General features: G+C 36.2%; 1 pseudogene across 1 annotated transcript; it reads left to right on the top strand.

The window, feature by feature from the left end:
* The first annotated feature begins 2980 nt into the window (after window positions 1-2980).
* LOC149787149 (sex peptide receptor-related protein 2-like) lies at window positions 2981-26015 on the top strand (annotated as a pseudogene). Its single transcript, XR_016425263.1, has 2 exons — window positions 2981-3070; window positions 22707-26015. The product of XR_016425263.1 is annotated as a sex peptide receptor-related protein 2-like (transcript).
* The last annotated feature ends 1179 nt before the right edge of the window (window positions 26016-27194 follow it).

Here is a 27194-nt window from a genome sequence, read left to right as displayed (position 1 = left end):
ATAGCAGTTTAACAACATGCGGTGTCACGTACTTTAAGCAAACTGCAGCATATCACTGTGGACCATATTAACACTTTTCCTGCTTTTCTTGAGAGGAGGAAATAATTCTCTCAACTGATTAGTAAAGAAGGAAAGGCACAAGGATATAGTCATGTGGAAGTTCTGTTATGTTATTCTTCCTTGCTATCAGAACTCACCAGTTTCCAATCTACAACTTTCAATTTCCTGCGTATGCCACTTGATCTGAGTAAATTTCTTATGACTGATCAAGTATTAGGTACCATCCAGAGGGAATCTGGGTTCAACTCAACCCCATATCCATTTGTACAATCGTACACTTCGCAGTGAAAAAACAGAAAGTTAACTCTTACACATAAAACTTACACCTTGTTAAAACCGAAACGTCAATGGAAAATATACGGTCTGTCCTTAATTATGAATTTTCTTTGGTAACCTCTGTCAAAAGATTAATGCACTATTTCTGACCATGTAAAACACAGATATCCCTTTACGGGACTGATACCATGAAGGTTTGAAGAGAATTTCCTGGAATAAGAGATAAGATCGTCGGGTCTTCCTTTGACTCTGAGCGTTGAAACCTTCTCTGATATTCTTCAGTAAGAACAAGATTTTCAGATTTGTCGAGGTGGATATATTAGATGTTAGATTGACACCAATTTCATTTAGAACCAAATATATACCATAAGAAGTCTTCTGGTTGAAATACCATAAATTTATGACATTTACTTTGAAGGAGTAACCATAACAAGATTTTTAAGATGATAACCATATTATATTTGGCTTAGGCACAATTTAGGATGAGGAAGTAGACATCATCAGAAATCTTTTGGTGAAAAATCTATATCAATATGATCATCTTAGCAGGTCTGGTAGTGACTGCAAGATTTTCAAGACAAAAGTTGTAACAGTCTTATTGCTTGTACGATTGAGACCATTTTCATTTCGAACCAACTAGGTACTATAGCAAGTCTATTGGTAAAAATGTATGATTAATATAGCCATCCACCTGGGAGGGACAGAGATAACATTTCCAAAATGGCTGTCAGAGTAGCCATATTGAGGAAGATTTTGTACCAATTTATTTTAATACTAACTAGATACCATAAACCCCATTTCAAAATGATTTCTCAGTTAGGTAGGGTAGCAATAAGATGAATTTAAGGTGCCTACACCGTGGCCATATTTGACTACAGATTATCGTCATTTTAGTTTAGGACAAATATAACATTATAAAACATCTGCTGGCGAAAATCCTATGTAACATTCCGTTTCGGAGGAATATCATGAACAAGAATTTCAACATAGCTGCAATCTTGACAACATTATTTACCATCTCCATTTTGGAACAATTAGACATGATAAGGAGCCCTCCGGTTAAAGCACAATTTTGATATGGACAACCATCGAGGAGAATCACGATAATAAAATACAAATGTTCATATGACCATTCATTCATGACAATCCATAACAGGTGTTTCAAGATAGCAGAGTTCATGCCATATTGGATGTCCGACAGTATCATTTTAATTTCAGATCATGCGGACATCGTACAAAGTCTAACTCCAAGGTGATATGACAAATCATTCGAAAGAAGCACTGATAGAAAATGTTCAAGATGAGTAGCCTCATTTTGATTTACAACCAACGAGACATTATAAGAAGACTTCTGGTGAAAACCCGATGTCAGTCTGACTTTCCTTTCAGGAAGATTATCAATAACACAATTTTCAAACAGCTACTGTGGCAGCTGATAAAATCCCTGCTCCCGTATGGTTTAAAGTGACACTGAACTAGTACAAAGATCACTACATTTAGCTAATATTAATAACAGCTAAATGAATTATAATAATACAGATACTGAAGTCGGTCTGTGACGTTGAGAACCACATTTCATCGATTTTGTTACTTTATTTTGCAAAAGCGGAATGTGTGCAGCTTTTTCTTTATAGGACGCGGACAGCCTGGGATGGGTTTCTATCTCTCTGTCTGTCTGTCTGTCTGTCTCTCCCTCTCTCACACACATACAGAAAGAAAAGAATAATTAATCCAGTATATATACATTTTAAGTTTTATACAGTGTGAAAATAACTGACAATGATCTTCTTCTCAAAGATAATAATAATAATAATAATAATAATAATAATAACGATAATAACGTCCTCTCAACAAGAATGTGTGAAAAAAGAAGTGAATGATTATACAGAACAAAGTAAACGTAACTGTAGTTCACATTGATGTATTGTCCCTAAAGCAGATAATACGTCCTGTACTGATTATAGGAAAGATATAATTGTTATCGAAACGGACCTATTTCCAAGGCAGAGAATTGATGACTGCATTGATTACATTCGGAATATGTCACAAATTTTGTCATTTAAAAGGATCATGGCGAATTCCAATTACGCAAAGATCAAACGATATGTACGCGTTTGCAAATCCAGATGGACTTTATAAATGTAAACCGGTGCCGTTAGTATAAAAAAATTCATCAACATTCCAGCGTCTAATGAACATGATTACATCTGGTCTAGCTGTAACACGTACATTGTTGTTGTGGTGGTGGTGTATAACGCCATTTTTCAGCACACGATAGGCTATCCATGGCGGCCAGTATTAATGGTGGAGGAAGAACCATGGGAAAACCGCAGGAAGAACCACCGACCCACGAGAAGCTACTGCCAAGTTTTCTCACATACCCACACTGGCCGAATCCTAGTGGACACCGGTGTTAAATATCTCATTATCACTAAATGTTAACATTTATCTTGTATCCATAGAACACGGGGTTATACCATTTCCCTTAACTGCTGAGAGAAAGGCTGATTTTCGTGTACTACTTTAACATTATTTCATGCGTATAACTGCGCATGTTTAACACAAGTACGTGATGAAATAGAGCGACACTTTCTCATATATACAACGCCTGTGTTAAGTCGTGAGATATCCTGATTCAGTGATTCAAAGTACGTCACGCAATGTGCAACAGTTGAAAATTATTTCAAAGAAGCCACTGCATTGTTCGACTTCAAAGCTTCCTAAACGGGCTAAGGTATGAACTGTTTCACAATACATGTGCTAGAATCATGTTACTATTTGCTGTTTCGTACATAGAATATATGTGCGTGTTCGAGGCGAAATAATAAAATATTACACTCGTGAAGTCGTAACATTGTATTGTACTTTTTAGTGAAATCATTCTTAACATCCAGATAATAAATGTCATACTAAATAAACGTCGATTTTCTATTAAATATTTATCATTAACGGCGACATACGTCAGTTTTTCATGATATTTTCCAATGATTCTATGTGTTTCAAAGTTGTTAACTTTGTAGACAGATAAACCATATTACTACACCGATAATTCTATTTCAAAATAGGACGGTGAGACTTTTCAATAGTTATCCTCTATGTAACGCATTGTATCGTGTATTTTGTTCAAGATAATTACTATTTTACACAAGAACGTGTTTCCTTAGTACATATCTGATTCATATTGATATCAGAAACATTGCTTTGGGTGGGGTCATATCATCAAGTAGCTGTCTAGCTCGAACGCTTTCAGAGTGTAACAACGTTTAATTAATTAATGTAATATGTTCATGATTGTGAGTTTGAATGTTATGATCTGAATATTTATTTTGGTATTTCGGCATTTTAGCTTGAATAATGTGGCCTTAAGAATTTGGCAGTCTAGTTCAGTAACATACGTTTTATCCAATTTTTGATTGTCATTTGATTTCGGTTTTCAATCAATATTCATCAATTATAGGATTGTTCGAATGCTGACAAATTTAGGCATACATGTGATGAGAGTTACAATTGATTGTAAACCAGCTTTTATTATTTAATTCAATAGAGTTTTTCCTTCCATTTTGTATTGTTTCTCTAAGAGTATTTGCAAAATTTATACAATTATAGGTGATACTGTATATCGTATTCAAATAGGCAATGGTAAGTATAGATAATGAAAATTTACCTTACGCGTGCTGAACATTATTGTAAATCGATTAACAGTTAAAATCAACCTCATGCTTTTGATACTTTTAATGTTTTATTGTTGTTGTTTATCAATGAAAATGATTCATTATTTCACATTACATTTATATCATTACTGAATAACGCAATAAGATTTGATCTTGTGGTCTAAATATGGAGAGAGAGAGAGAGAGCATGAAAGAGAAAAAATAAGAGGAAAAATTAAATACATATAGAAGATATATGCACGGATAAATTTTCAATATGGCAATATGAAGTAATCCCCGAATACGTTCCGTAATATAGGCGATATTCCTTTTATTACGACTGAGGCGGCGTTACTATTTGTCGCAATAAAACATTTCATTATGCATACTAAATTATTTACGTAACAATCTACTACATACGTTATCCTGTATTATGTACATTTATAGTGTACTTCTTTCTTAGTCTGTTTCCTTCTTTTCTTCATTTCGTTGTCGTTCTTTGGTCGGTTGTACTTTTCGTTGTTTTCCATTTGTTGCTCTTGTAGTGAAGCACCACGCAAAATGATTTATTTGTTTGCATAGGTTGGTATTACCATTATAAATATGATTACAGTTTCAGATTCAGCTAATCGTTGATTCCAAATAACTGGAACAGCTGTGATTTTCTACAAAGGACACCGAGGAATACTTGAATAAAATATTTTAATGATCCGGCCGGTCGCGGCCGAATTTGTTGTGCCTAATTGCGACATCTGCCGTGTACAAACGTTGCAATTTCTTGTGGTGTTTGAGTACAGGCTGTCTAGTGCGTAGAGATGTTTGTAAACAATTTTAACATATCATTGCTATATGATCATAACATTATCACGAACACACTCGGTCTATAGTATGCAAATATTTCACAGGAACGCTAAGGAAAGACTTCGAAACCCTATGTCGTGAACCCTACTGCAACTCCCACGCACTCCAGTTCCCAGTCAAAGACTAGTGATTTTGGAAACAATTGCACATATAAATGTGTGGTTTATATATATATATATATATATATATATATATATATATATATATATATATATATATATATATATATATATATATATTACTTTCAGCATGCGAGAGAAACAACAATGTTTCACATGAATATTACATAAAATCAAATTTATCAATGTAATAACCATCCTCTAAATGCTAGTCATAATATTACCACTTGACTGCTTTCCTTATAATTCAGTTATATATCACCTGCGAATGTAGTGGTTACAATACACATATGCACCTATTAGTCGTCCTCAGGGCCAGAGTACCCATTAAGCACACTAAGCACGTACTTAGAGCACCAGCCCAACGGGGGCACCAGAAAATGTCCAATTAGCTTGTGATAATAAAACTGAGTGAAAAATTCAGATGACACTATCAGTATTCAGATTATTATTTTTAATTTTTAATTCCTTTTTTAAATTTCTAAATTGGTGGGGAGGGAGGAGCACCATACTATTTTCAGTGCTTAGGGCCCTGGAAGGCTTTAATCCTGGTTGTCATATATATATATATATATATATATATATATATATATATATATATATATATATATATATATATATATATATATATATATATTATCATGTACATACATTATAGCTATTAGTTATATGCCTGTTATTTCTCACGCTCGAAGATGATGGTTATATGTTGTTTATAATGTTTCACATGGGACTGGAAGTTTAGAAAGTCATAACCGAGAAACGTTACATCCTAATTCATCTTGTTTCAAAATGTTTATATACATTTCCATGTTGCTGACGTTGCATATGCTTGTAGTGAACAATTTATATTGGCATTATTACTAGTGGTGATACAGTTTTCAAACTAGATGTATGTGTATAATTCATGGGATGATGAATGCAAAAATAATAAATCAGTGAAATCTGATACGGAATGAAATTCTAAACATTCATGTATGTGTACCAGCTGGTGAATGGACCCATGGTGACTGAGTGGTGTAAAGCGTTCCCCTTTACCGACCACTGACATCTCATTTCTGTCCCGTTGGTTCGAATCTGCGGCTCGGCCGATGTAGGTATGCAAGAAAGCTTGCCAATAGCTTCCCTTACGTCGGCGGTTAACCCGCGGTCTTCCTGCACAATTTACCCTAGCCGCCATATATTGAACCTATCATGTGTTGAAATAATGGCGTTACGCTTACATCAAGAATAGTAATAATAACATCCAGTCGTTGAATCATCATTTGTATTTGAAATCGTCGTTGCTCAATAACTATGCTGATTGCTGAGAATTACTAATTTCATAAGAAATGTCATAATACAAAAACACATTTTCGTATCACAGTTGTGACAGTGTCACTATCATAATTGTAATAATCCAGGAGAACAACATCGTTGGTAATAGACCCACTAAAAATATTTTTCAGAGGTAGGTTACGACTTCACGAGTGAAATATTTTATTATTTCTCCTTGAAACACTCACATATATACGTCTATACCAGTGGAAAGCAAGGATCGGTCGTTCTGAATAACGACTGGTGTGAGGCATTTATGATCTTTAAGTTATACATATCTGAGGCTTTCCGCACGGTGTCCATATGGCATACATTGTTACTTACATTGCGAAGATTTTGCTGTGTCTGGTATCCATTCAAAACAATATCTTGGTTTACCACTAGCAGAGTTTTAAACATAGTCGCCGTCTTTAGTATATGTGCGTCTGTCATCAATACGTATCACCTTAATAAGAAAGAAGAATACCGTCTGTGTGAGTGGAATATTGAAGATCCACGCATTGAATCTTGCGCCTTTCTGTGGATAACTTTGCTTCTTGTGAATATATTGCCATGAGTACTATTACGTTTCTTCACAATCCTAACTACCCAAACACCGTTTGATCAAAACATTATCAAAGCGGCCTTCAGTGCTAAACAAGGTAAAGAGAGAGACAAAAAAAAATACGAGAATCTCCATTATTGTGGGCGGTATTGTCGTCATATTATTAATTCCAGAAATCCCGTACGGCATATTCCTACTGGTGACTATGATCAAAATGCATAGCGATCACGAAATCATTGAAGTAAGAGAAAATCGTATTTTCTTTTTCATATATGAGATTGCAATGATGCTAAGTTTCCATGCAAACATTTGGGTCTTTATCATTATGAGCAGACGGTTCAGGGACGAGTTGAAATCCGTGTTTCTAGATATTATGAGAACATTGCCGCCAAAGCGTACCACCATCACCCTTACTACCGCTTCCATGGAAACGACCTATAACATGTCGAATAACACAAAGGGAACGGATATGAACAAACAATCTATCTTTATGTAGATATGCATCTTTCATTAGCGACAAATATATGGACAAGTCCGTTTATTAAAGTACAATAATGTAGAATTTCTCAGAAACCACTCAGGCGCTAGGTTAAACGTCCTTTCTTCCAGTAAGATGCTAATTCACATTCCAAAATATTCACCTTGGGAAACGTGACTTCTAAACAAACGGAATGATGAAGTCGAAGATAGATTTTGTTTATAACAAGATATGGATATATGTCGCTGATATAACATTTCATCAGTTGGATAAATGTGATATCAGCTTGAAATTGTTTGGAAATAGGCAACGCCACAGCTCGAGCAGATGTATTATTCGATTTGTGTGGTTAAGCAAAATTGATTGCAGTTGCATCAGATAAATGTTGGGAAGATTTCCATTGGTCAGAACATAACCATGTGATCGAACCCAGTTGAGTTTATTTCTGTATAAACAGAGCGGATAACTACTTTTTACTCCCTTATATAGAGTCATTTGCAAAGTAACTGATGTAAACACTGAATCGGAAGGCATACACACTGCAAGCCTTTAAAACTTTAAAAAAACGGTAGATATATATTGTATTTAGAAACTTTAATAAATAAAATTTAATAAATTGATTTGATAGAATTAAATAACAAATCGTTATAATTTTTCTCAAGATAAATAATTCCGTCTCTGATTAGATTTGATAAAACTGGAAAACTCAGAATCTGCCAAGATGAAAATTGGGGCAGTTTTGTTGTTGTTGTAGGGTTTAATGCCATTTTTCAGCACACGATAGGCTATACATGGCGGCCAGTATTAATGGTGGCGGAAGAACCCGGGAAAACACCGAATAGAACCACCGACCCGAGAGAAGCTACTGGCAAGCTTTCTCACATACCCACACTGTCCGCATCCGAGACTCGAGCCTACGCAGACAGAGGTGAAATGGCAGTGATCCGTAACGGAGAGCGCTTTAAACCACTCAGTCACTCAGGGCCCCGAGGCTGTTTTGTACAGCACTTTCACTGCGGCTCGTTACAAAAGAATTTAAAACAATAGGTAAATAAATATAGGGATTGGAAGGATAGGGATTAAAGACTAACATTACAGGGACTAGAAGTTGGGGGATCAAGGATTAACAGTATAGGGATTGGATTAAGACTAACATTATAGAGATTGGAAGGAGGGGGAGTCAAAGACTAACATTATACAGATTGGATGGAGGGGGATCAAAGACTAACATTATAAAAATTGGTGTATATTAGACTAGTAATGTAGACATGCCTTTGCACTGTATCGCATGACAATTGGTATTTATCAGACTATTAAGCTAGATATGTATTTAAGTGTTTGACAAATTGACAGTTTCTGTAGCATTAAGATTGTTGCCGTCTGTACATCCATACATATACCCGTTAATATTGGAATAAAATTATTAAACTGAACAAAATGTCCTTATGAAACTTGATACGCTTTTCAAAATTTTGTTAAAATTGCCTTTTGCTTTCGGGAATTATTTAGTTTCAATATTTGTACTGTTTGTATCCAAACATTCATCCATTCATCTGTTATTCATACTTTCCTTTCTGGATCATAACTTGAAACTGTTTGAACTTTTTTCCCATCTATCATTTCATCCGACTATCATACGATTTGTTTTGGAGTCAAGGTCCCACACTGTTCATTAAATCCCAGGGAAGCGTTAATTTTTTCCCTTCTGTCTCCTATCATCGTGGTAAGGTATATGATAGTGATGTCAAAATATTCTGTCTCCTAACATTCACTTTCGTGGGGTGGGGCACCGACGACGACAAAACACATTCCGTATCATAACAGTCAACTTAGTGGTGTGGATGGCGGAGATGACAAAACCTGTCTCCTCACAATCATTTTGGAGGAGTTGGGGACTGAGATGACAAAACCTTATGTATCCTAATACACATTTTAAAGTTTTGGAGGATAGGAATGATAAAACTTTCCGTCTCCTACAAGATACTTTGTCGATATGACGATATAGATGACAAAACCTTATGTCTCCTGCCAGTCATTCTGGACGGGTGTGGGTTGTCCATACAAAGCCTTCTATCTCCGTCAAGTAATTGTGTTGGTTGTAGGATAGAGAAGACGAAACCTTCTGTCTGCTGACAGTCATTTTGATGGATGGGAGCTGTATATACCAAAACCTTCTGTCTCCTTAAATACTTTTTTTTGGATTAGTGTGGCGGATAGAAAAAACACAAAGCTCTGTCTAATAGTAGTAATTTGGTAGGGCGGGAAACGGAGATGACAGCACATTCTGTGTCCTAACAGTCTACTTGGTAGGGTTGGACATAGAGTTGACATATGTGTATGCTAATGATTTGGATCACACATGGATACAAATACCATTGTGTTGAAAGTCCAACTGATTTTAAATGGAATTTGATTGATTCTCTGCCTCTCTCACTCATAGTATTCTCTGTTATTGTGGTGGTGATAACTCATACAGAACCTGATTCAGCACTAATGTGAGAAGGGGAAAGCAATACGTGTATGATATGAAAGTGCCTTATTATTCTAATGAACACATCATCTGATTACATTGGTTTAATTGGAAAACTTTTTAAAGTATATTATAGTACATCTGTGACCCCTGCTTAGCACACCTACAAATAAGACAGTTGTGAACACCAACACAATGCACAATATTTTGTTATATATATCACCCTTAACGTGACACAAAACATTTATGAGAGTTACTTTCCTTCCCATTCTTCTGTTGTAGTTCCACACAAAGTATGACTAGTATCATTGCATATATCATTTATTTACTGTATATATCTGTTTGTATGTATGTATGTATGTATGCATGCATCCATGCATGTATGTATGTATGTATATGCGTATATGTATGTATGTATGTATGTATGTATGTATGTATGTATGTATGTATATACTTATAAATATGTATGTATGTATGTATGTATGTATGTATGTACACACTCTTTGTTTTAGTTCTAACTGTAGCTTTACTACTAACTAGAACTACTACTACGACGACGACGACGATGATAATGATGATGACTATTATGTTGCTTGCCAGTGTAGTCATAGGTTATGATTAAACAAATATTCCATTTTTTACACCCAAAGCAATAATCTGAAAACAATGAAATAAATGCAATCTTATTCCCTAAGATAGAAATGTGAATAATTCTAGACCAGTTCCGACCACCGTTTTGTTCATATGCCAAATCGTATGAAAAAAAGTTATTAATAAGCAAAAACGAAAGATAAATGAACCTCGTGGTTAGTGTCGTATCTGTCAAAGCTTTCTGAACAGTAGCACGACAGTGCAAAAAGACGTAATCTTTTAAATGCAAAATGTCAGGTACTTTTCCACTTTGTTTTACGTTATCACCATTATCAGTCTCTTGACGTAGTGTGGTCGTCGATGCCCTGTGCTGCTGAACATCTGACCAGTTCCATCCACTTGTCTCAATCAAGTGCCAATGCCTGTGACTTCACAAAACGTTTCCTGGTCCATTCTGTGATGTTGTCAGTCCACTTATTTTCTCTGCCTACCTCTCCTTATGCCACCCTGGACGCTGCCCTGCTGGACTGTTGTGGATAGACTGTTGGCTGTAGTGACATGGCTATGCCATTTCACCGTTTTCGTTTCTGATGGTGGTGAGGTGGTCTTCATATTTGCCTAATTTGCGCCTGTTGGTGTTACGCAGTTCTTTATTTGTGATGTGGTCCATGTAAGATATGCCAGTGATGGTTATGTAGCATCTCATTTCAAGTGTCTGGATTCTTCGTTGTGATTCTGCTGTCAGAGTCCAGGCCTCACAAAAAGATTTAGATGACTAATGCTCGCATTAGTCTGATTTTAGTTTTCAGACAGATGTTTTTGTCTCTCCAGATGGGTCTTAGCTCTGACATTGCTGCCGTTGTTTGTGCTGCTCTTGACAAAATGTCTGCTCTTGATCCCTTTTCTGTGATTATGGAACCAAGATATTTGAACTGAATCACTGATTTCAGTTCCCGTACTCTGACTTTAATCTTGGCTGAGATTTAATTGGAACTATTTGTCATCACCGTTGTCTTCTCAGCGCTCAACTCCATGTCAAATCTGGAAGATGTTTCTTACAGATTCTCCAATAAGGTGGCAAGCTCGTCTTCACTGCCTGCCAGCCCATCAATGTCGTCTGCAACTCGGTGGTCGGTGATGTTACGCCCGCCAATGCTGACTGTACCACAGTGGTTTTCCAGGGCTTCGGTAATGATGCGCTCTTAGTAGATGTTGCAAAGCGCGATGGTGACAGGATACAGCCTTGACGTACTCAGACCGTTGTCTGGAACCAGTCCCTCACAGAACCTCTAGTAATTACTGTTCTGCTAGCCTTGGTGTACAGTTGTTTGATGGTATTTGTCAACTTTTGATCCATGTTGTACTTCTTCATTTCGGCCCACAATGCCTCATGTCACACTCTGTCAGAGGCCTTTTTTACATATATGAACACATGATAGATGTCTTGTTGATGTGAGTAATTTTCACACATATCCCTGAGACTGAATATTTCTTCTGTTGTGCTTCTTCCACTCCGGAACCCAGTCTGTTCTTCAGCGATTATTTCGTCTGCTTGTGATTTCATTCTGTTCGAGATGATCGGCAGCACCACCTTACTAGCATTCTGATCAACCGGATAGTTCTGTAATTTTGGCACAGCTGGAGATACCTTTTTTTTGGGGGGGGGGGAGTGTTATATGTCCAGCATTATCAGTGTGTCTTGGGTAAAAGTCGTCTGGCGGAATCCATCACTCTTCAGACCAAGGAGTTGCCACAAGGGGATATAGTACATCGTCCAGCTGCCTTAGGGTCTTCACTCCGGATTTCCTAATCGGGTTTACTCCCTTAGTCTTTGGCTAACCAAAGCCGACCTGCAATGCAGCAGGAGACTCGTGTATGGGTGGATGCCTCCATTTCCCAAGCAGATAAAGCATCTGCCACTGATCAACGTTATAACATCCGTTTAATGTTACATTAGAACGATACGTTTGCTGTTATAAAATTACCATCCTGTTCCCATTATTCATATTTCTCGCTAGCTAATGAGCAGTTTGATGACAAGAGAGCATTATTTCATTAAATTCCTTTGAATAAATGATACAATAATAACGAAATGTTTCATGTGTAAGACATTTATTTAGCAACTAAACTTCAAGGCAGGTAACGATGGGTACAATGGTGTACTTAGTTCGAGTGAATTATATTTTCAGCCCGCAACTTTGTGATCAAAATGACAGATTTAGTTTATCACCGAAGGAGTCTTGTGATTTCACTTAAATGGTTTCATTAAAGTGAAGAACGTGATTTCTTAAAGTATGTGAATCGTGTAAGGGAGACTTAAAATATACTTGACTGTTAATCTGATGCAAGCAAACATCTTGTAAACATATGTTTCAAGGAGCGCGTCTTTACATATTGACACTAATACGATCCATGCAAAGCAAATAAGTATGGAATACAGCATGAAATATGTCCAAGGAATGAAGAATATTGCGTGTACTGGTTGAGAGAATTTGCAGCCTAAATATTCAATCGCGAAACTTCATTATTTATTGATATTCGTCGATTACAATTTTAATCGCCTTCACACAAAATGGCCTTTTATATAAATATATATATTTTTATATTCTGAGTTGACAGTACGTTTAAAAGTCTGTTGATAAGCCAATATGTCTGTCTTGTAAACGGACGGAATAAACTATTGTACAGTTTATTTTTCAATTGCTACAATTTTTAATATATCTTAAAAAGACCATCTTGGTAAATGTAATATTGTACATGAGATCTGCATCTTCCTAGGTTCATCATCAGAATATACCAAGCTTTTAACCGATTATAACATGATGCCCATATCTTATCCAATATGAACAACAAGACTGGAAAATAAAATGATTTGTCCCATGACCATCGGCAGTGACAAGATACACTATACAAATTTAACTTTTGTGTTACCCCTGTCCTTCATCCTTCTCCCTTTTCGCCGTGATAAGAAAACAAGAAGCAAATATGAAATATTTTTGTATATAAGAGAGCAATTAAAGATGTTGAAATTTACAATTTGGAATCGAGGTGAGCGACAATGCCTATCTTGTAAAATTATTTGTGGTAAAATCAATTGGCCTTTGGAAGTACTGAGACGGGTGGCAATAATTGCTTTAACGAACACTGTAAACTACAACTTTAGCCACTTATTGGGGCCTGTGCAACTTAATATGAATGGTGTCAAAGCAGTGCTTGTGGCTCATAAACTTTACATTAACGCCTTAGGAAAAATAAAACAATAACAAACTCTCGGCTGCTTGATGACTTTTTGAGAGTAGCTGATATTAATATTTAACTTTTTCTTCAAATTATCTTCTAAGATAAACGCGTTCATAATGGCATATTCCGAACAATCACATGCAATGCGCGACGAATTCGAAACAGTGTCAGAGGTCCGAAGAACTTATCATAGGAGTTGGTTTCCAAAGTCTTTAGCAATGCATCCGCCTCTGTTCGAGTTACCCGGAAGCCAAACAGATAATAGGCAACTCCTATAGTCAAATTTTAGGTTCATCGAATGTGGACATGATCGTCTTTGTAAAAGCAACCGTTACCGTGACAAATGGGCAGTGAGACCTTGTGATAAAACTAAACAGCTGTTATTTCCATAAAAAAAAACACGTTGACGTTCGGGATCTGCAATTAATGTGCACAGCTGCTAAATACTTATTCTAGAAAATCTGCGCAAGGATTGGATTTATCGACGATTACCTCCAAAGGTTCAACCTCGTACATTTGTGTTCTGACTGGAATACCAGTCATCAACTTGTGCATGCCACCGCACCACCTGCTGATCAGACCGGGTTAAACGGGCGCTTACTGAGCAGGAGATTTGCAAGGTCATCCTGGAAACATGTGTCGTGTAACAACACAACTTTTGTGCAAGATTCATGATATATAGAACCCTGGACAACAACCAACTCGCCTCTGCGCTGCTTGCAAACACCACATTATAGACGTGCTGAAGCTCAGAGTAGACCTCTTGGACAAAGGTGAGGTACACTCCACAATTTGCTTGTCTGGAATATCATATTGAATGACTGACAGCACAAATATGAGTGCAAGGTTTAACCGAGGGACGGGTCGGAACAAGTGCGGTCTTTGATGTTAATGACGAGTATGATGACTGACAAAAAGGCCCCGTAGTATCTCAGCATCATAAAACACGACATGCAGATATGGACGCAAAAGCGGCCGAAAGAAAAAACAACCATATACTTCAGCTTCTAGACTTTACAGCTCACACACTTTCGGCTGTGCGGTGGTGCTATATCAAAACAATTTAGGGCACGGGTTTCTATTCCAGTCCGACATGCCACTAAGTGATGCTGCATAACGGTTTCACGAATTGTGTCAATAGCGCTCTTCCCTTTAAGTCGCGTTACCATGCCATTTATGATCGCAGAAAAGGCTTCTAGCCGTGGAACCCACTCTGTGCTTTTAACTTCTGTAATCCCTTCGATGGCAAACATCATGTATTGATGCCTTACATATCGCTGTGTCCGAGTAGGCTTGAACCGCTCCACATAGCCTACCTCACGCGCACGCTGAACTTGGGAAAGAGTTACAAAATGGCATCCATATATTCCGGGCCGGGACTAACCTTTACGAATTTGAGCCACTTTAGCTGTGCCCTCTTGAGATCTAATTTGGATATCATCTCGTGCTGCAGAGCTATTTGCATTTTATTCTGGCATGTGTATTAAGTGACTTAAAAATAACACTTCTAAAATACTAATAATGCTTTCTTCCATGAAGATTATAGGTTATTGTACCCTAAATTAATTCTTGTAAATATGTTGTAAGAACATAGGCTGTTTCATTCCTATAAATCCTTATGCAGTTGTTAAGTTGTTAAGTTGTTCAACCTCTAGCCCATTTTTCTAACTCATTATGCAGAGTATAAGTTGTTCCACATTTATTCCATTCTTCTCTTTTCTTATTTAATATGTATAGCATACTGGTATATTTGGTTCCATTAAACATTAATAATTGTGAGGGTAACTGTATAGTTTGAGTCATGAATACAAATATTGGAGTTATTTGTTCGTATCAGACTTTGTCGAACCAACCTTGTAATTAGAGCAAATGAGAATAAAGTTTGTATTGTGATTCAGTTTTATTGAACAGTTTACACAGCACTTTTACCTACACAAACCATTTCAATAAGAAACAACTCAGGGATATCAAATATATATATCATCATGCAGGTTAAATAAGTTTTAAGTCTTCCTCTAGGGAGATTCTAACACATGTACGCGCGTTAACAGTACACACTGCCTTGCCCACAAACATCAGCCCCTAATTATATAACCTGTATGACAAATATTTGTATTAATATGATAAGTTTTTCTAGTATTATCAAGCTTTCTCCTGTAGCTTCCACGGATAGCAATTTCTGATCTGTTTGGTGTACAGTGTGTAATTCTATATATTCTATATACCCTGATTTATGTCTAAGGAATCCTGACAGACTTTGCAATCATGTGATAATTAATTACTAGGTCGATATACTTTGTAGCATCATCTTTTGGTCATGTGTGCTTAGTCGTTTTGGTATATAACTGTTGAGCAGGAACGTTATGAGTGCAATTTACACGCGAACCAGGGTTTGAATATCCATAAAAATAAGAATTAATAATTATCTATCCTGTATTATAGTATTATTTGTATTAATATAATAATTCTGCCTTAGTGTTTCAAGCATTCTGCCCTAGAATCCAGGGATATCGCTGTCCGTTCTGTCTCCGTATTCTTTGGTGTATAATTAATTATAGATACCTAGATTTATGTCACTGGAATCCGAAATAACTCTGTATTTAGACGAGAATGTATTAGTATGTCGATATGCGAGTGTGTCTGCCAAGCACGAGTGCACATACTACCGATTTCAGTGATATGTGCTTAACCGTAATGGTTTAGGACTGGGTCATGCAGGCCATGAGATGAATGCGGTCCTGGGCTCGAATTTCGTTAAAAAAGAACTAATAATGTAAAATTCTAACTTATAAGATAGTATTATTTGCATTATGAAAACAATTACGCCTAGAGAAAAATGCAGGGATATCTCTATCATGGTCAGCTTATGTTTGAAATTCTGTATATATATATATATATATATATATATATATATATATATATATATATATATATATATATATATATATATATATATGGGTGTTGGTTGACCATCAGGCTCAATGAAGTCAATCCTGCGCTGTTCTTTGCTGATGGGTCCTCATGCAACTAACGAGTCCGAAACGAGATGCGCATGAACTGGAGCAGTGTGTACACAGGAGTTATGGGTTGTTTCTTGAGGATGAGTCCTTACTGCGTTCCCTGGCTAGGCGATATTTGTTCCGTGGGCGTTTTCGAAGGCGTTATACACATTACTAACAGCTGCACGACAGTCAGGTCTATCCTTGGCGCAGGATTCGATGTTTGTCACAGATATCGAGCAGCATTTCAGTCTGTCCTTGATGGAATCTTTGAATATTTTCTTCGGGCAACCAATTTTTCTATGTCTACTAGATAGAGCTCCATAACAAATCTGACATGGCATTCTAGACTCCTCCATACGGATAACATGGCCCGTCCACCGGAGTTGGGCTCTCATGACCATCGCTTTGCTACTGGTTTAGCCTGCCTCTAAACGGCCTGGGGCCCATGGGACGGTACATACTACGTCTATTTGGTAATCCGGCATTGCATCTGAAAAGCATGCTAGTTTATTGTAGCTAGATATCTTGGAGTTGTCTAAAATATAAAATAAAAGTCCACTATTTCTCTCACAGTCCATCATTATATACTTATATATTTAATGTGAACTCCATGAAATATATATGTCCAGAAGAAATCGTTGCTGTTTTCACGCCAGTAGTGAACATACTCGCAACATCGTGTTCCACTTACAGTGGCCACTATAATATTGTAAACTTTGATCCCAGCAGAAGGTCATGTGATGAACTTCGATGTATTCTGCAACGTTGTTCTACACCGAACACTACTTTCAAACGGGGGATTGTTAAAAAATAAAACAGTTTCGTTAGTGATACGTGATGGTAAACAAGGTCACTGTCACAGAATTGTAACCGAGTAGATTTTTGGACTAAATGAAAAAGCCAAACACAATGTGGGAAAGATGGAAATTTATGAATGAGTTAATAATGAATATATGATGTGAAAATACAATTGAAAATAAATAAAACAAATATTTAATAAAATGAAGTGCAGATCCAAGAACCCTCATGGGCTGCACTTACCCCTTAATCAGTATGTCGTTCAACAAGAACAAAATTATAAAGATTCAAAATAGTCTTTGAAACAACTTAAGATTCAAAATAATCTTTGACACACCTAAAGATTCACAATAATCTTTGACACACCTAAAGATTCACAATAATCTTTGACACAACTAAAGATTCAAAACAATCTTATCATGACTAAGATTCACAATAATCTTATCACGACTAAAATTCACAATAATGCTATCACAACAGAAAGCGTTTTTCTGGAAGCTCCAGATGACTCCATGAAACTTTAGACTGCTTCGTATAGCTTCGAACCGCTCTAGTTATATTCACAATAATATTTCATATACATTCACGGCTACAGACACGGTCAGCTACCATATTAGTCAGCTACTATAATAGTCAGCTACGAACACAGTCAGAATCATCTTCAAACACAGTCAGAAACAGCTTCCAACACAGTCATAAACAGCTTCCAACACAGTCACAGCTGCCAACACAGACACACAGACGCACAGACGCAGCTACAGATTCACATACGCAGCTATGATAAAACCAAATGGGACATAATAGTTTATGCATATTTTCTATATATATGATATTACTTTAAAAATCTGCGGTGTAATAAACATTATTATGCGATAACACAGTACAAACCGAATAAGCTTCGCCTGTCAAATAAATAGAATGTAAATTTAACACTTACCCCTATGGCTGGAGAATAAAGGAGAGTGTACACTCCTTGACGTGATCCAAAAAATGACCAGTGTGGTTTTTCGGGATTCGTCTTACTTAAATCCATAGGAGAGTCAGTACAAGTCGGGGTAGAATACCCGTGCACCTCATGTTAGTCATGATACCCGACACAAGTAATCTGTGGCTAGGTGCATGTAATACAGTCGCTTACCTGGAAAAAACACATTCACCCTATATAACGTTGTACGTATGTACAACGAGAAATAGTCTAATTGTTTTTAAGACAAAACCAAATTATTTCTTTGCCTTATTATGTGACAGTCACACACTTGGAACGATATAAAAATATTTTTTTAAAATAAAATTCTAGTTCTTCCTTTTTCGAGGCATGACAATATTCACAGGTTCTTATAATAGATTTAATAATGCAATTTTGAAATATATCAGTGGAAGGAAATAGATAGATAGATAGATAGATAGATAGATAGATAGATAGATAGATAGGTAGATGGATGGATGGATGGATGGATGGATGGATGGATAGATATATAGATAGATAGACAGATAGATAGATAAATAGAAGGACGGATCAATGGATGTGATAAGTATCCGCTAAATGATGTTTAATAGAGTACCTATAAGGAAATAATAATTAGTGCCACTTTTGGAGTGCAGTAATGAAAACAATCGGGAAAATAATGCAGTAGTATGCAATCCTTTCCTCATATGATGATAATGTCGACGGGAAAGACGATTTGGTTTCCATAATATAAGGGACAAGATCGGATGAAATAATTGTGATATGTGTCATGAGCAGAAAGTCCCGCGTTCTAATGATATATTTCATAAAGTATTTCATGCTAAATCACATTTATAAAAGCAATATCCAGATCAAAGGAAACTTACTTTATTATGAATTGAATTCAAAACAATCCTAAAAAGTTAAAAATTATCTATTCAAATTCAAACGAATCGAATGTTCGGTATAAATTTCAGATCCTCGAAAGCACTGATCTGCCATCAGTCCTAATAGCTTGTTTCTATGACTTAGATTTTTAACGTAGCTTTAATTTTTCAACCATATCGCTACGATGTCTGCAGTGTGACAGTTTATAGTGATGTCTAGCACTGGGGCATCATGTCGCAGACATGAAGCATGATGTCCCACCCAGTCACATTATCCTGACACCAGGCCAACCAGTCCTAACACTAACCTCTTAATGCTGAGCGACTAGCGAGGCAGCTGTTAGTACCATTGTTGCAAGTCTTTGGTATGACTCGGCCGGGGATCTAACCCGCGATCTTCCGCACCCGAGGCGGACGCTCTAACCACTAGGCCACCGGAGCGGTCTCCTGGTATATTAATATGACATTGTCCATATCTTTTCTGTATAATTCACAATAATCCTAGGACAATATTTTGGTCCAATGAGCACATTGTGATTCCATCGAATACTGCAAAAGCAGATGTTTCATCAGAAGTAATATGTAAACACAACATTAAATGCCTCTGAACAACAAAAACTACTACAATAAGAATATAATAAAGAAGGCTTCAAAAAAGGAATCCGAAATAGGTATGAATCCACAATACGATTGACTTGATTGCTCAGTTTTTTCCATATATACATCTTTGAATCTATATTACGAATATGTCACAATATCCATCACGTCACAAAACTTCCTACTCAATCTAAAATTTCACAATATCTACTTAGGTGACCTAACTCGTCAATTCTCAGAATTTATCATCTAAAGTGAAATTTACCCAAACTTGTTAACAGGTTTAATATATCTTTTGAATTTAAATTTTCTACACCAATTTATAGCTTAATATCTATGAAAATGGAATCTATACCAATGGATAACAATTAACTACGTATTATTGTATTTATACTAGATTACTATAATATACAATCATTAATAAAAAATGCACACAACGTAGGCACAGTCCTGTAACAAAGTTGGAAAAAATCGAAATACATAAAGATGATTTATAGCACGCTTTAATGATATATTTCTGTGCAGAACAAATAGATTTCTTCGTCTAACAAATATTCAAATTGGTAGCAACATTCAACTTCATCCTCTACGGTGATAGCAAAATATAGCAGTCACCACCAACGGATTACGTGCATGCTGACTGCTGGTGGAGTGGTTTGATTGCCGGGCTCTTGCCATCTGTTCCAACGTCCAAGCGGTCGCTTCAACAACCCAATTAATATGTACCTGTACATAATTTGAACAAAAACTGAAACGGTTAAACATGCTGTCCGATGTTTAAAATATACTTCGCAAATTAACTATAAATGTAATATATGTTAGTATTGTACGTTCTTCAGGGAGAGATACTCTTATTAATCAATACAAATATGCCGGTGTGCGTGAATGGTATCATCTCATTTCCGTGTGCACACGATTATAACAAAAAGTCATTTAAATTCATATTTTTCCATTTGTTATTGAAAGTCCGCATGACTTGATTTGGGCACGCTGGGGACGGGCATCGTGCAGGAAACATGTTGTCCACATGGCTATAACCTGCCTGTATGTTGTACGCAGCTTGTCATGAATTATCGACTGCAGTCAGTCCTTTTTCAGGAGCTATGATGCGGTCTCGTCCCTTGCGCGGTAAAATAGTTCATTTCCTTTATTTTCGTCGATGGCGCCTTGGTTTTCGAGGATATTATCTTGTTTCTGACAGCAACGTATTTGTCATTCTCGTCTAGGATGAGCTTAAAATATTCCTAGGATATTGCGTTGGTGTACAGCGTTTTATCAGGTGATCGAGGATTATATTGAACTTGGCTTTGGACAGAAAGAGGATCTCGTGGGTTTTTTGTGGCAGCTTTATGGCCTTCGTATTCCTACTAAAGTTTCCACTGGTATCAATAGCCAAAGGCAACACAGCAGCGCGATTTCTGGACCAGTTGTGATGCAAAAGCGAAGATTGTTAACAAGTCGAAATATCCTTGTGTTACGTCCCCACGCATATGGTTAGATTTATTTCTTCTTCTCAAAACTACATTCAAGAAAAACATAACGCAGTTAGTACATTTTCCTTGTGGTAACAGTGTCAACCTTTGTTAAATTTCTCCTTATGGCTTATTGCTCCCCGAATGGGAACTTTCTCTTTCAGCCAAGAGACGGTGTCATACAAATCCCTTTAACTACTGAGAGAAAGGCTGAGCGGTAATTGCCACTTTAATATTTCAGGCATGACACCGCGCATGTTAAACACAAGTACTTCAGGAAATGAAAGACTTTCTCATATATACAAACGCCAGTGTCAGCTGGATACATTGTGAGATCTTCAGATTCGATAATTCAAAGAGCGTCGCTTAACGTGCAACTGTTGGAAAATTATTTAAAAGAAAACACATCATTTCGAGAAGCAGAAACTTTCTAACCGGGGTAAAGTATGAAATGCTTTCATTATATATGCGTTAGAATTATGCCACTGTTTCCGTGTTCTTTGCTAATTAGATGATATATAAGTGCTTTCAACTATAATAAAATAAAATAAATCAGTCGAAACATTATATTGTCATGGGTGGCGAAGTCTCTCTTGACAATATCAAAATACTAGATAAGATGCTAAATAAACATGGATTTTCTCCTGAATATGTTTATTTAAAGACAGCAAACGTCCATTTCCCTGACTTTTCTATATTCAATTGTGTCAACACTTTGTTGACAGGTTAACGGTATTACAACACCGGTAATACTTTTACAATGTGCGACAATAACACGTACGAGTATTTATCATCCAGGTAATACTCTGTGTCGTGTCTTTTGTTCAAAATAAGTACTATTGAATAAAGAACTGTTTTTCTTAGTACATATTCCTTGCATATTGATATCAGGAAGATTGTTTTATGTATGGTCCTATTACCGACGGACTTTCTAGCTAGACCGCTGTCAAAGCATAACACTTATAATTAATCAATTTAATATTTTAATGAGTGTGACTTGATCCAAATTTTGATTTTGGTTTACAATCAACAATCAGCCACGATAGGACGTGTCAAATGTTGATAATCCTAGACATGCATGTGACAAGAGTTAACATCGATTGTCTACAAGATTTTTTTATTCAAGTCAATAAAGTTTTTTATATTCATTTTGTATTGTTTGTCGTAGGCTTTATACCGAATTATATATATATATATATATATATATATATATATATATATATATATATATATATATATACTTTTACAGGAGATTTGGAGGTTTTAGAAAGCAATAACCGATGCACATAATATCCTTGTTCGTCTTTTTTTCTCCAAATGGTTATGAATTTGTAGTGTATCTAATGGAACGAAATCTAGCTTTCATAATATAGTACCTACTTAAACTATTTTTTTCAGACTTGGAAAACATTCACAAAGCTCAACGTAACCAGATGGCACATATAAATAGCAGATTTGAGATACATGAGGGGTTCGATATCCTTCCAGACAATGACATATCCTGGACAAATGCATCTGGTTATTATGCAGAGAATGGTAGCCAAGACAATCAGAATCACATTTCATATGATTCTATTGAATTCTTCTACAAATTGCATGATTTTGAAGAGAAGATATATGTCTACGTCTGGACGATCCTGGTTATTTTAACGGCATTTGCAAATGTGCTGATAGTAGCCGTTTTCGTCCGAAAAAGCATGTGAACAACCACCAACCTAATCCTTCTTTTCATTGCAATATCGGACTCTCTAACTGGACTTGTGACCTTACCTACATATATACATGTCTTCACCAAGGGAATGCACGGATGGGTCAGTCTGAATGAAGGCTGGTGTGAGGCATTTATGATCTCTAAGTTTTATATTTCTAAGGCTTTCCACACTGTGTCCATATAGCAGACATTGTTGCTTGGATTTCAGAGATTCTTTTGCGTCTGGTTTCCATTCAAAACAAAATCTTGGTTTACGACTCGTCGAACTTTCATCTCAGTCACCGTCATCACTATATTTGCGTTCGTCATCCATACTTACCATCTTAATCAGAAGAAAGCAGACAAAACACAAGGTTTCTGTCAGTGGGCTATAGAAGATCCATGTGTGGAATCTTGCACCTTTATATGGATAACTCTGTTTCTTGTGAATATATTGCCGTGCGTCCTATTACTTGTCCTCACAATCTTAATGATCCATAAGTTGTTTCATAGAAAGATTCGAAAAGGGTCCATAAGTACTGAACAAAGTCGAGAGAGAGACCAACAAAAAAAGAGAGCCTCCATTATTGTTGTCTGCATTGCCATCAACCTTCTGATTCCAGAAATCCCATACGGTATTTTTCTACTGGTGACAGTACTCAAAACGCATAAGGGTCAAAAAATACTGGCGCTAAGAGAAAATCGTATTTTCCATGTTGTATACGAAATTACCTTGTTGATCAGTTTCCATGCAAACGTTTGGGTCTATATAATTATGAACAGACGTTTCAGGGACGAGTTGAAATCGATACTAATAGATAGTATCAGAAAAATGCTGCCAAAGCGTACCACCGTCCGTGTTACTGCTGTTTCCAAGGAAACGAGCCAGAGTCAATCCAATAGCACAAAGGGAACGGATGTGAACGAACAATCTACCTTTGTGTAGATCTACATCTTTATTTAGTTAAAAAATATAAGGGTACGTCTGTTTATGAAAACTACAGTAAAGTAAACGTTATTCTGCAAACATCCATACGCAGGGTTCAATGTCATATATTTCTGTAAGATGCTGCTTGACCCTCCAAAATAATTCACATTGGAAAACATTACTTCTAGACAAGCGGACGGATGAAAGAGGATATAGAGTTGGTTTCTAACAAGGGATCGACACATCTCACTGACATTAAAATTAAATCACATGGATAAATGTGATAACCGCTTCAAATAGTTTGCAAATAGATACCTCCAAAAGAGTATATATTATAATAATTCTGTCGTCAAGGAATTATATCCACATGAATGAACGTTTAATTCTCTACTACAGCTGGATTTAATGTGGAATATATTTTAATGACTAATACAGGATAAAATGGAAAATGTCGAAAATGCAAAATTCGAGCACAAAAGAATATCAATTAAAATGGAAACATTTAATTAAAAATCGAAATATATAAGAAATTATTTAATAAACGTTGATGGGTCTGGTTTAGGAAAATCGTAAGATTATGCCTCTGCAAGCAATCAATTATACCTGTTCTTAATTTTTGTAATTGTAACAAAATCCGTGCTTATGTATGTATGTATGTATGTATGTATGTATGTATGTATGTATGCATGTATGTATGTATGTTGTTGTTGTTGTTGGGATTAACTCCATTTTGCAGCACATGATAGGCTATACATGGCGGCCAGTATTAATGGTGGAGGAAGAACCAGAGAAAACCCTAGAAAGAACCACCGACCAATGAGAAGCTACTGGCAAGCTTTCTCACATACCCACATTGGCTGAATCTTAGATTCGAACCGCCGCAGACAGAGGTGAGATGGCAGTGATCCGTAACGAATAGCGCTTTAGACCACTCGGCCACTCGGGGCCCCTATGTATGTATGTATGCATGTATGTATGTATGCATGTATGTATGTATGTCTGTATGTATGTATGTATGTATGACTGACTGACTGACCTATGCTTCGTGTTTTATAATGTTTGCAATGAACAAAACACAAACATAAACATGTATGAATATATGTATAATCTTTTGCGGTAGAATTACTAACTATATTGTACATGAAATTAGCATTATTTGGATATATTTCAAAGAGTATGTTAACACATTATGTCCGTTAGTTACTGGAAACAATAAAAATTTATTTTTATTTTATGCTTAAAAGCGTGTTGGAGAGCGAACGTCTATAGCAGAATAAAGTAACTGCTCTATAGGACACACGGTACTAATTATACGGAAGAACCGTAAACCAGCCTAGAAATGGTTTATACAAATAATAGAGTATATACTGGTTTAGTGATCCATAATTGGTTAATAATGAAAATGAAAATTTTAGTAAACATTTCTTTAAAGACCTTATCCTATCCGTAATTTTCAAAAAATATAGACAAACTTCCATTGATTCAATTTTAGTATTTGTACAGCCTTGACTTAGGAGCACTCAATAATAAAAGTATCACCTGGTTCATTTGGTGCAGAATCAATTACTTGTATTTCATGCACATGTAGATTATAAAACTGCCACGGGTCATATGGCGTTCTGCACACATAAGCTTGCACCAGGGATAGTTGTGCATGGAGAAATATAAGTCTGATCAGCAGCACCCAAAAACTTTAAGTTATTGAATTTTGAATATTATGGTGTTTCCATATGTTTACTATGCGACTTGAAATAGTACCGTGCGTCCTCTAACGCTATTGTCGGATGCTTAGACTTTATGTTGTTATTGTTCATTTGTACATTTGCACAGAAAAACAATGAATAATAACATAACTTATTTACCTAATCCGATGAAAAAATAAACACATAAATGGGAGAAACGAAATGGAAGAAATAAAGTTCGTAGTGGCATTCGAGCTTGCTTCTCTTGCCTTACATATTTATTCCAACGTATAAAGCGATTGTCATCATGGCAGATGACATTTTGTCATTATAATGTTAACCACGTATATTCAATAAAAAGTTGAAAAATAATTTTAAAACATCAATCTCTTGGAATATGCACTTTCCCATGGATGACATAAAATAAGAATTGTATTCATAGATGAACATCTGATTAGTGTGAGTGTCTATATCACAAGAATACACGATTATACTTATATGTGTGTTTATTTTGCATCGTTTAGTTCTGACCTTATACGTAGTAGGTTTGAGGCCATAGAGTCTCAAGCATGTAAGCCAAAGATTCAAACGGTTTCAGAGCCTCAAAGAGAATGGCAATGTTAAGATGGTAATGGGGTAAAGGCTTAAGGGGTTTTCACTTCCAGTTTTGTTGTTAACAAATAGAGACAAAAACCACATATAAAACATACAAACACAAATGGAAATTATTGAGCAATATCTCTCTTTTCTAGAGGTGTGAGTTCTCTTTGGGGTTTGTTAACTGAGTTAACATAAGTGGCATCACGCCGGTATTATCTTCTTCACCAAACGTCGTCTCACAAGTAATCCATATGACAAGAACCTCGTCAGACTTGTCTCTTGCCATAGATTGGTCTCTTTCATATAGCTTTTCTGTGTGATGCGCGTGATCGAACATGATGATGTGACATACATCAGATAGTGTCCTGGTTAAATGCATCTCCACAATAAGTGTTGATGCCTCTATGCTAGCCGGTGTGACGAACATCTTGACCATGTTGAGAACATATGAAATAATGGGATAATCCTATTATTTGATGTATGTATGTGTGTGTGTGTGTGTGTGTATTGGTGTACTTGCGACGACCTGATTTGGGATGCACACCAATATTTCGAGGACATTACTGTATTGTGAGGACTTACCAGTCCTCGAAATGATATTTCGGAAACTGGTATAGAATGATCATAAGAGATGAACGTGTTATTATGAAAGTTCTCTCAAAGTCGATAATGATTTGACAGACAGTTAAGCTTCGTGTGTATAGTACACACAATTTCCGTTCTTCCTTTTGCGCTTGACTTGTGTGTAAAGGCTTAATCAATCAGAAGGCGTATGATTCCTGAATGTTTGTGATCCAATCGGAACATCATTTTTGCTCAATCTCACTGTAAATTTCGTATACCGATAAATGCGACTCATAAAAATATTTACTAGTATTATTAGTGACTTTTAAAACAAATAGTTTTGTAATAATGGTAAACAGGTGATTCCATCAGAAAGTACTATATTTTAAGCCAGGTGCGAATGATATAGTGCGGTGATTTGG

The sequence above is a fragment of the Sinohyriopsis cumingii genome, chromosome 12 (assembly GCF_028554795.1).
Source record: "Sinohyriopsis cumingii isolate HCF-2022 chromosome 12, ASM2855479v2, whole genome shotgun sequence".
NCBI classification, from domain to species: Eukaryota; Metazoa; Mollusca; class Bivalvia; order Unionida; family Unionidae; genus Sinohyriopsis; species Sinohyriopsis cumingii.
The sequence above is the reverse complement of the archived record's forward strand: the minus strand, read 5'-3'. Positions and strand labels throughout refer to the sequence as shown.